Below are 12,431 nucleotides of genomic sequence, written 5' to 3' on the forward strand. Positions count from 1 at the left end.
GTTAATGAGGCTATAAAACTACCCTGAGGTTTTTTTTTTTACAACACAAGGAAGAAAAACTGCACACACGCAACAATACTTCGTCATCTTCTGAAAATGAGTCGAAGCGCGTGTACGTCCCGTTCCCAAGCCCAAGCACCTCGACTGGTCTTCCGCAGTTCAAACAGGCTGACCCACGCGCTGCACCAACCGATGACGTCACAGATTTGCACGCGCTGAATGAGATCGATGCGCCGGGCAGAGAGAGCCTGTGATCGCGCGCCGCTAATCCCAGCAAAGATCGCAAATCCGTCCGGCGCACGCTGAGAGGCGGGCTGCCTCTTCCGAAGAGAACAAACAGGCGCAGTGGAAGTAAAAGTAAATATCGCGGTAAGAGGGAAGCAGAAATACTCGTTACGCCGTAGAGCTAATAACATGTTAACACACTGTTGGTCTTTTCATTGGTATGAGAGTAAACAAAATAAATTTAAATAAATGGTTAAAAAAAAAAAGAACGATTCACCTGTTTCCGTGCAACTTACATTATTTTGGTTTGTCTGAGTACACTACAAGTCATTGCTACCTTGATTTTAGAGACGCGAGGGGAACAAACCGTTCACTAATATATTCCGCGCGATTAAACTCCTCCAGGTGTGCAGAACAATTTTCACACATGGACGGCGCGTGCATTTAATATCCCTCTGAAAATCCCTTAATAAGCTTAAAGGGGTGCAGAGTTTAAATTTGGGTATGAAATCGGTCTGGCAGTTTTTCTTATTCTTTTTTTTTCTTTTTCTTTTTTTGCATAGTGAAGTAGCTCGTCTCCCATTCCAGGAAAACATCGCGTTTCGCCCCCATCCTTCGCGTTTGTTTGTTTTTCTAGGAAACCGCGGCTCCTGTGCCGGGCTCCCGCCGCGTGCTTCCCCACGTGGGCGCCTTGGTAACGCGCCCTGGGTATTCTGCTCCGTGGTTCAGCTGCGCACGCATCAAAGAATCCCGACAGCCACAAATAAATAGTATATCGCTCCCTGGCTTAAATGTAATATTGCCAGTTCAAGAAATGTGTTGAAAGTATGGATGTGGCCATTTTGGTAGCGGGATATTCCAGAAGAGCTCTCGAGAACAGACTGTGTTTTAAATAATTTAAGGAGAAACGATTTTTTTTATCTTTATCGATATGAAATGATTCTCACAGACAACGGGTCCGCCCATTTCGACCCAACAGACGAAAGTGCCGTTTGACCCCAATCAGGCTTCTCAACAAACAGCTGAACCGAAGACGCCGGGCGAATGTAATCAAGGGATCTTGCGCAATATCGTGAACAGGTGCAGTATTTGAAAACCGGCAGTGTACAATGATGGGTTTTGAGATTGTGTGGGACTTGAGTTACCTGGTTCAGTAAAGACAACACTGTACAACAATAATAAAGTGCTACAGTAACATATTGTGTCCTAAAAGCAAGACGATGAAAAAGCAGCCAAAGAAAGCAGTGCATTCTGGGGTGCATTACCTGAAATTAAGGCCAAATCAGGACTGGACTCAGTCCCCAAATGGTCTTTTTTTAAAAATCTTTTTTCCAGTTCAAGGAATTTAAATTAAAAAAAAACCTCTGCCACTGCAGATTGAGATTTTATGGCGCAATTACGATCAAAGGGGTCAGAACTTGAACTTGGCAAACTCTGCTATGAATAGCTGGCTGTGTCCATTCATAAAGCGCCCCAAGGCCCCCGAATTCCTCCGGTGAAATTTAGGGTTTTGGGTGGTTATTTACGGCCCCCCCCCCCGGCGACGGCAGAACCGCGGCGGAGGGGCACGGGCACGGGCGCATGCGCCCCCCCGAGCGGACGGCGGCGGTCCCCAGAACTTTTAATAAGGTTCAGCACCTTCCCTCAGCCGCCACGGGGACGGGAGGGGTCACTGATTGCATAAAGGCACATTCCCGAAAACAAATGGCCTATTATTTCAGCCGAAGCTGTCAAAGACCCGGGAACACAGAAGCACAGCAGAGACTTACGATCGCAGTCAGTCAACAGACTAAACATTCCATCACTATATAGTTTACTTGGATGCAAGATCTTGCTGACCTTAATGAACTCATTTCACCTCCAATAAGGCTTTTGGGAAATTTATAGTGCGGGGGCTTATGACTATTTCAGACTGTGTGCTTAGCTTGCAGGATCTGCTCCAGTGGGAATCAGATCGCCTCTGAGACCTGGGGGGTGGGGGCTCGACTGCTGAGCATCACTGCAAATGAAGGCTTTTCCTCTTTCTCTCTCCCTCTCTCCCTCTCTCTCTTTCTCCCTCTCTCTCTCTCTCTCTCTCCCTCTCTCTCTATCCCTCTCCCTCTCTCTCTCCCTCTTTCTCTCTCCCTCTCTCTCTCTCTCTCCCTCTTTCTGTCTCTCTCCCTCTTTCTGTCTTTCTCTCTCCCTTTCTCTCTCTCCCTCTTTCTGTCTTTCTCTCTCCCTTTCTCTCTCTCCCTCTTTCTGTCTTTCTCCCTCTCCCATTCCCTTTCTCCCTCGCTCTCTCTCTCCCCCCTCGCTTTCTCCCTCTCTCTCTCCATCTTGCTCTCCCTCTCCCTCTCTCTCTCTGCCTCTCCCCCTCTCTCTTTCTCTGTCTCTCCCCCTCTTTCTCACAAAGCTTGTGAAAAATTAAACATCACTTCTTGTGAAAAGAAAATACACATTGTAACAGCAGCCGATAGCTAGACCTGTCAGTTGGGTTCTGAGGTCTTCACTGGAAAGATTTAACTGAGATGTGTCCCGGGGGGGGGGGGGGGGGGGGGGGTGTTCTACATCTTTTATCATTTTGGTTTTAAGTCACTCTCAGTCTCACTCGCCACATCACACACATCATGTTTAAATGGGTGGAATTTTTTAAAAATGTAAAATGACAACCACTGAAAATGTCTTCTCATCCCTAACTGCCAATTTTTAAATCACAGTGTTAACTGACTGTTTCCTATGAGTAACTCTGCTGCCTACCTGGATTTAAAAGTGCTCAAAATGGAGGGGGAAAAATAGGCAAAATATGTCTGAACTCTAATGTCTAATACCCAATTGGATAGCTTTGAGGAGGGCTTTCTGGATTTCGGTGAACAATGCGTTGGTATCCTGGGGGTAGGGGGCGGGGGGCGCAGGCATGATCAGACTGGCTTGGTGAGCGGGTCCCACGCTGTCGTGCGCTCAGCGAAAGCACACGCCTGCAGTCCGGCCCGTCATGCGAAGGACCGGGACATCTGACAAGCCTCAGAACGACTCCTCACAGGAGAATATTTCAGTCCCACTGCCGCCTCACATCAGCCACTCTCCAGTCTCCCCTCTCCACCCGCCTTATGAGCACACTCAACACGCCAATTTACTAATTCACATAGCACCTGTCACAATGCAATCCCTGGAATGGATATCTTCCAGTCTCTACCAATACCAGTACAAAAAGAAGAATAATAACAACAGCGATTGCTTTCAAAGCCGTGCCCTCGGATGGGGGGATGGGCTCCCCAGGGTGTCCACTGTGAGAAGGGCTCCTCTTCACCTCGCCCATTTATGCTGTTGGGAAAGAATTTTCCTGCATCCTTCTCCCAGCCACTTGCTTTTGTGTGTGTGTGTGTGTGTGTGAGAGAGAGAGAGAGAGAGTGTGTGTGTGTGTGCGCATTTGCGTGCACATGTTTTTATGTGTAGGTGTGTGTGTGTTTATGTGTGTGTGCACATGTGCGTGCGCGTGTTTGTGTGTGCATGTGTGTGTGTGCGTGTGTATGTGTGTGAGCGTGTGTATGCATGCTTGCATGTGTGTTTGCCTCAAAACCCAATTGACTGCCAGGTCATCATTAAAATGCATTAGCTCCAAACAGAGCCTGCTTCTCGCTGATCTGCACAGGCCCTTGGAGAGGACAGCATTTTGATTGATTGATTTTTTCATTACGGGAGTAAAAAAAGAGACACATACATGTTAAAAAGCTGCATACATGTAGATTTGATCCCAGAGGAAGACACATGAAAATGTTACTAGTGCACTTGCTGTCACTCTCTCTGCAGGGCATTAAGACAGGACAGCACTACTTCCTGTCTTCTCTGCAGGGCATTAAGACAGGACAGCACTACTTCCTGTCGTCTCTCTGCAGGGCATTAAGACAGGACAGCACTACTTCCTGTCGTCTCTCTGCAGGGCAGTAAGACAGGACAGCACTACTTCCTGTCGTCTCTCTGCAGGGCATTAAGTCAGGACAGCGCTACTTCCTGTCGTCTCTCTGCAGGGCATTAAGACAGGACAGCGCTACTTCCTGTCGTCTCTCTGCAGGGCAGTAAGACAGGACAGCACTACTTCCTGTCGTCTCTCTGCAGGGCATTAAGACAGGACAGCGCTACTTCCTGTCGTCTCTCTGCAGGGCAGTAAGACAGGACAGCGCTACTTCCTGTCATCTCTCTGCAGGGCATTAAGACAGGACAGCGCTACTTCCTGTCGTCTCTCTGCAGGGCATTAAGACAGGACAGCGCTACTTCCTGTCGTCTCTCTGCAGGGCATTAAGACAGGACAGCGCTACTTCCTGTCGTCTCTGCAGGGCAGTAAGAGAGGGTTTTATGGGGAGGGAGGGTGAGGGGAAGTCATTATCACACATTCTGGAAGCCGCTATTAGATTCCACATTTTCACTAATGCAAAGGGAGCCGGCGCTCCCCAGTGCTGGAGCCAGGAGGCCCAAAAGGGCTTCCATTAAAGCTGTGAGCAGCGGGTTAGTTACGCGCTCAGACACTAACCTGCACACCTGTCCCATGGGATCAGGACTGAGGAGGACGGGAAAGGGTTAACACGGCTTGTTACCTGCGCCGATTACACACAGCCCGGCGCACCTGGGGCAGGTGGGAATCAGAATCACTTTACCTGCTTTCCCTACCTCCTCCCTCCAAAAACGCTGCTGCAGATCCCTGAAGATTTTCAGAGGAAAATGCAGTCAAACTCACAGTGAAATAAGAATTCTGTTCTTAATCTTGGTGAAAATAGGTTTCCTTTAAAACTGCCAGAAATTTTACTGGTGCCTCAAGGTGTCTGAAGTATTGCATATAAAATATTTTAACCAGGTCTATGTCTGTGGTTTTGAACACACTGGATACACACATCTTCATTTCAGGAATTAGGTTTCCTTTAAAACTGCCAGAAATTTTACTGGTGCCTCAAGGTGTCTGAAGTATTGCATATAAAATATTTTAACCAGGTCTATGTCTGTGGTTTTGAACACACTGGATACACACATCTTCATTTCAGGAATTTGAAAGAGTAAATGCTGTACAAATGAGAGGGAGATGATTTGGGGCTCACTGTCTTCTTTCTCATCTAACCTTACACACACACACGCACGCACGCACGCACGCATGCACGCATGCACACACACACACACACAGCCAGCCCACCAAACCACAATCAGTAAAGAATGACAGAACAGATAGAAAAAGAAACACATAGAAGAGACTGTTTGTGTGAGTGTCAGCACCTTAATACACTTTCAGAGCCACGGGGACTCTGATCAGCACTCGGCTAGTAGGCCTGCAGGAACCCTGACAGTCAGATTCTAATCTCTGACTGGCACTCGGCTAGTAGGCCTGCAGGAACCCTGACAGATTCAAATCTCTGACTGGCACTCGGCTAGTAGGCCTGTAGGAACCGTGACAGTCAGATCCAGATCTCTGATCGGCACTCGGCTAGTGGGCCTGTAGGAACCCTGACAGTCAGATTCAGATCTCTGATCAGCACTCGGCTAGTGGGCCTGTAGGAACCGTGACAGTCAGATCCAGATCTCTGATTGGCACTCGGCTAGTAGGCCTGAAGGAACCCTGACAGTAAAGGTTCAGATCTTTAGAGGTCTCATAACACTCTTGACATTCCATCTGGGAGCAGCGCTGACTCTGGCAGCGGCAGGCATGTCTGAGATGTGCCGGTTTGGACCTCCGCAGAGACCACTGTTAGAGCGAGTTACGCAGCATTGTCCTCCATCACATCGTCCAGAGTCTCAACATGGCCGATCCCCAGAAGTGTTTTACGGTTTGAGTCGCTGTGTCTCTGAATTTTATGAATATATTGGTTAGCCTTAGATATTAAAAATTGATGGCTGGGATAACTGCCCTGCATTCAATACCAGGAAGAGGAACTGTGATATCGACAGCAGCAGGTCATTCCAATCGCTTATTTAACCTCCTCGCGTCCTTTCCTTACTCCTTAGCTCCACCCAACGGAGGACGCAAGAAAAGGACAAGAGGACGGCGGAATCAAGGAAACGTGTACTAGGCGAAGGGAGCATCCTTGCTCTTTCAAGCGTCAGTTACAGACATGGCAGATGGGGAGAGGTGGATCCACGGTTTGATCATTTATAAATCACACATTCCAAAAAAAAAAAAATACTACCACAAAGGATGCACTTGTGTTTCCTTGCTCAAGCGTCCTTCAGGAACACCCTAAGCTCCTCACTGTCAGCTCCCTCAAGGAGCATTTAACGGGGTGGAACGTCCTCAAAGATGCCGGACCTCGATCAATTTCCAGATCAGGTGGGGACAGAGGAGATGGGGACAGATAAAATAAGCGATTGGAATGAGCTCCAAGTTCCTGCTTTCAATACCAGGAAGAGGAGCTATGACCATCAACGGCAGCAGGAACACTAGCCCATTAAGACAGTGAGCTTGTTTGTCACTTCCTGTTTGTCACTTCCTGTCCCAGCACTCATTGCTGTGGCTTGCCTTGCCGCTGTAGTCTCTAATGACAGAGCCAGCGGTGGGAGGAGCCTCCAGGCCAAGCCTGGTTGAAGAACTGCCGCTGCTTAAAAAACACTCGACCGATGAACTCCTGCTCTCCTTAAGAGACGACAAAAGCTGTTTCAGGTTAAGAGTATTCTCTCTCTCTCGCTCTCTCCATGTGTGTCTCTGTCTCTCTCTCCCTCATTCTCTCTCTCTCTCTGTCTCTCTCTCGCTCTCTCCATGTGTGTCTCTGTCTCTCTCTCCCTCATTCTCTCTCTCTCGCTCTGTCTCTCTCCCTCTCTCCTTCCCTCAGCCTCTCCCTCTCTCACTAAGTCCTGTCTTGTAGAGCTCTTCAACCACACTGGCCCGGAGGTTAGGCCTGATCTGAAAGACAACGTTTGCAACAAAGTGTGCAGTCTGACCAGGTGATCCTGTAAACAAAAGGCTAATCAATAACGCCAGCACAGTGATAACTGGAGTTTCCCCTCAAAGCCACGGCGGCCATAGTTCAAACAACAAAGGGCAGGGGGGCAATTCCAGTCCTAGGGGACCGGTGTGTGTGCAGGTTTTTGTTTCCAACAATTGCCCTGGCTAAATGAGCTAACTGGCTGTACACACCAACACTGGCTCACTCGTAGATTAGATCACAGCAAAATGCTTCATATAGGGACACAAGAACAGTCATTTACATGCTTATCAATAATTGTAGCTGAACTGTGAGATGGCGCAAAGGTAAGGGCTAATTGAGTCATTAGGACAGAAACAGGGACGGCCCTCATTGCCCACCTCCACGGTACGGGAAACGGTTCTGGGGACCAGGTCCACACCCAGGGGATCGCCACAGAGCTTTTATCCAACGCTGAAACAACACAAAGTCATTACTCTATAAATAACTATAAGGACACCACAGCTGACCACGGGGAGTTGCCAGGTATAATTAATTGCCGGTATTTGCATCTTTATTTACCGAGCACACATAATATGGGGTTTTTATCACAATCTATTGCATTATGGCCTTTATTTGTTTCACATTAGAAACCCAGCAGCAAGGAAGTAGATCTCATTTCAGCACTGGGGGAAGCCAGGAGACATGATATATTCTTCACATTTCTGGGAGGGGAGGCACTAACAGCACCACCCAATATCCAATCTGCATTCGTGCCCAGGCTTACACTTCATAAGCCTGTGTGTTTTGATGTTTTTTGTTTTGTTTTTTGGTTCATTAAATAACTATATTCAAAACACCATAGGTGGAAAACAGGCACTTCTTTGGGTTTCTCAAAATAAGCTTCATAATCGAGCCCCCATTCCCTGGCCATTTCAGATATGACTTGGGGACACACCACAGAACTGTAAAAGAACATATAATGGGGCACGCAGTGCGAAATGTGCAATATTTCAAAGGGCATGTAATTTTGTTCGGCATTCTCTCGCTGTGAAAGGCAAGACGCGGAAGACTATTCAAAAGTAATGAATTGGTGCCGGAAAGGCTACAGAATCCACGGGCGAACGTCTTCAGATCCACTCAACCCCTTCATAAAAATGGCTCCAAATTCAATTCAGCTTCAAGACCAGCAATGTGTCTGTAGTTCCTCAGAGAAAAATTCCCAACGCCACTATATATTTTTTTGTCGTGGTGCGATGACACAACATGACTAACTAAAACTATTATACTGATAACGGACCGATTCAGCGATAAGTGCCAAAGCTCCAAGTCCAACCCCATCTCGGCGAAGGATTCGTTTCGGTTCAAACAGAAGCAAAGAAGCGCAGTCGGTTTCCCCAGGTTGAACATGTGGACACACGGCCCATTGAGGCGCGTAGAAAACCAAACACATCTACTGTATGTTACATACAGTACGCATATTAATTCAATACATCACATCCGCTAACCGTTGGCAAGTAACAAACTCACGCATTCGTTTACCTTGAGGGGGAGTTCAGTAGGTAGTTCGAGAACCACTTAGAAGTTCAGCGTGAACAAGCAGAGGCGTCAATGAGGATGACATCCGTCATAATAATCTGTTGACAAGTATTCTTTGAAAAAGGGGTTAAATAATGTCTTCTACAAGTGAGCATGGAGTCCCAGCGATGATCTGTAGCAGCAGAACAAAAGCAGTTTCCAGTTTTCACCTCACCAGTGGACAAGCACCTGTATTAGTCTTCTTGCGTTGCCCACTACAAGACGAAACATTGCCATTATAGAAAAAAAACGTTTGCTTAGTCCTACGTAGCTATTATTAAAATGAAATAATATAAGTATTACACACTTTAACAAAGTTATTTATATTCCACCGTTTCGCTTAGTTTGGGGACACTAATCAGGCACAGTAATTAAAAAACAACAACCCTGAAACAATTTAACAGCTGAGTCAACGCTCCATTATTTATGAACTAGCTCCCTCCCCTGTACGTACTGGGTAGTTTTAAGGACTAGGCAGGACCTCGGGTGGCTAAACGCTGCCTTCTGTCAGTCTTTCAAAGAAAACCGTACAAATCCTCTTCCTCTCTTCAAATGGTCGACTAAACTACTCTAGATATCACAGTCGTGATTAAAGTAATTTCTATTAACTGATTATTTCCAGTGTGTTGCTCTGTAGCATTGATGAACACCAAAGACAGAATTTTTTAAGGAAGATTCTGAAATAAATCTCTCCCTAAAATCTGAAATTCTTTTTAAAGAACTGTATTATCGTGTATCGAGATGAAAGATTAATAGCAATTTATCAACGATCGAGTTTGTTATAAAAACCAAATAAGGACATTCAAATGAGGACCACCCTGCAGCGCTGTACTCCAAGATTATTTCCTTTATTCTGTTAAACGCCTCGATAAGCCCAATTTAAAACGTGAGGTTTCTCTTCTGTAATGTCACACATAACAATATGCCACTGTGCACTGTCGAAGGCGTATGGACCGGTCACGTCTGTAAAATGCTAATTAGCAATACGCTTTCTGTTCATTGGGGCACGTAGGCAAACAGCAGCCAAAAGAGAAGACAGAGCCGACTTGGACACCTGCTAGGCTACAACGGCAAATTATCTTACCGAATATCATATGTAAATAAAAATATACTGTAAGCAATTGGATATATTAGTGACTGCTTACGCCAGAAGTATCCATAGCAAACAGTAACGACTTCATCCTCGTTCCCCTCACATATGAGAACTGTGTGCATCAATAGATTTTTGGGACCCAGATTTTAATTTATGAAAAAATATATATTTGATGTAACCTTACAAAGGAGACGTGTCCCTGATAACCTTTCTGACCAAACGGGTTAATTCCATACAATTCTTAGTTCTGTTAAGTTTAATCACCTTCAAAGAGACTGTGCACCTTTAAAAAAAAATATTTTTAACGAAAAGCCTTGTTCTTAGCTCCTAACCGTAATTATAAGTCAATTAATATCAAGTAATTTGCCTGATTAATTTTAATTATGGGTGCTGAAAATGGATTTTCCTTCACAGGATGAAGATGATGTTCTCTTACAATTTCCAGAGGAATGAGTTCCTGATCTTCATCGCATTATATTGCCGGGGTTAGGGCTCTTAAATGGGCTGCAGGTGGTATTGAATAAGCGGGGATTTGAGCTTCCACGTTTCAGCTATTGGCAATAGCACAGAACCAACCATTATTTCTAAACGCCACATTTACATATCAAATTCACCCGCATACCAAGAGAACGTCTTTTCGGAAATAGTTAAAGCACGTCTGAAGTAGTGCACTTCCATCGAATCTGCTAATGGTATGCACACAAATATAATCCCGACGGAAGCTGAATGTGCAGATAACTCATGACGTTTTAGTTATAGGCACGGACACACTGGACCGATCGTCCCTGCGCCACAATTAAGTTGATACAGCCTACATATATTTTTTTTTTCTGGTGTTCTGGTGCTCGCTTCTCTTTTTCGACCACTGAAGTAACACTGCGTTCTCGCCTGTCAATAAGATTGATTTGCATTGGTTTTCCATTGATCTGCATTGGATATGGCGATATTACAAATGCATAAAAACACAAGTGCGTTATCATTAATCATTCCATTTACCATACGAAATCCTGCTGGAACGCTATAGTGTGCTCCGTAGCCTAGGGACCTATCTAAATGAAGCCAAACCAGAATAAGTCAATGGATTCTAAACGAAGAATAAGAAACTTTGGTTACTGATTATTATTTTAAAAATATTTACCGTCAAGCGTGATTTCCAACACAAGTTGTCACCTTAGACAAATCTCTTCTGTGCCAGGCTCCGTTATTTCAAAAGTGAACATTTCTTGTCGTATAATCACATCAAAAATCCCAAATACACGAATTAATGCAGATGAAAATAAAGGACTTCTTGGTTAAAGGTTATGGACTCGTCTTCTCATAGTTCATCATAATTCGGTCCAGCAATCTTGCAAATGGGGAAAAATAGAATAACGATTTGAATTCCCGTAAATGTAATTAAATAAGAGAGCAACGTTAATCCAATTTATTCGTCTTCATATGGAACTGGCCCGGAATCAGCCTCTCGCAGATGTCCCTCCAATATCCCAATTCATTGCAACGTAAAGGACCCGGGGATTTTTTTTCATCCGCTCTTCACGATTCTGGGTGCATTGCTTGGTAAAATGCCGAGATCTCCCCTTGTCCCTAATACAGAGAGGATGAACTGTGGAGAGCAGATCAAAAAATGGAGCAAAGCTACTCCTAGCGTCCTTCCAAAGAACTGCAACTAAACAGCTCCAAATTTTTTAAAGAGACAAGGGATTTTTATGCCTCATATTTCAAAAAAACTCACTTCCTCTTAAACAATTTCGTTTTACCGACATCGTACATACTGTTATTGATTTAGATGTTATTTAATTAATCAGGCACATCACGACAGGACTGTAAAAAACTTGGTTCGCAGTATTTTGATAAAGTATGGTTGGCCTATGACGTTAAAAAAAATACCATTAAAGTCCTATTTCTAAAAATCTCGTGGCAAGCCCTCAACAGGAAGAGGGGTTGAATCAGATCCAGAAGAGCCGAATTTGGCACAACATTCCATTTCACAGACTGGTGCATCTGCCCCAGGAATTCACTTTAGAGTCCTAGAGCAGCGCTTCCATAGATATTTATGGGAAGGGAAGCCATTAAAAGAAGTTTAGAAAACACAAGAGGACCGCAATCCTATTAGCGGGGCTAAAGAAAGCAAATAAAAAAGCGAAATCTTTCCACGGCAGCTTTACGCGATGAAGCTATGGGGTCTGCAGAAGTAATTGAGGCCTTTTCTTGAACAAAGTCTTACCCAGCCAAACACGCACACGCCAACGCTGCGACTTGGACCTAATCTACAAGTAATTGCTCCAGAAAATTAAGCCGTCAAAAGGTCAAATCATTCTGTCAGATAAATTTAACAAGAAATTATTCCTTCTTTTTCTCCCCCCATCGGTGGAATGGCCATATCTAATAGATTTTTATGCATCAGCAGTATTCTGACAAAAGTAATAGGCAGGAAGTACAACAAAAAAAATTGAAACTCACAAGGTTAAACCAAACACAGACAGAAAATACAGCTAGTAATCTTGACTTCTCTTTTATGGATGTTTACTTTTCAAGCAGTGCCAACCAGCAGTGCCAATAATATATTCAGAGCACGACAGAACGCGTTTCATGACCTCCACCAGATCTAACATGCTACATTCATTTCCCACAATGCACCTGTCAAGGATTGACCAGGAAGAAGCGGGTATAGATAATGGATG

General features: G+C 45.0%; 1 protein-coding gene across 7 annotated transcripts in view; it reads right to left on the minus strand.

The window, feature by feature from the left end:
• The window catches only part of nlgn1 (neuroligin 1), a 232,129-nt gene that overhangs the window by 185,421 nt on the left and 34,277 nt on the right, over nucleotides 1-12,431 (minus strand). For 6 of the 7 annotated variants that reach the window (XM_035416137.1, XM_035416136.1, XM_035416135.1 and 3 more), the window contains exon 1: nucleotides 10,889-11,355. The exons of the other annotated variant lie outside the window; for it this stretch is intronic. The gene's annotated coding sequence lies outside the window, so the exon portion shown is untranslated. Of the gene's footprint in view, nucleotides 1-10,888; nucleotides 11,356-12,431 lie in introns of those variants that run through there. 7 annotated transcript variants of the gene reach the window in all.

Source organism: Anguilla anguilla, chromosome 4 (assembly GCF_013347855.1).
Source record: "Anguilla anguilla isolate fAngAng1 chromosome 4, fAngAng1.pri, whole genome shotgun sequence".
NCBI lineage: Eukaryota > Metazoa > Chordata > Actinopteri > Anguilliformes > Anguillidae > Anguilla > Anguilla anguilla.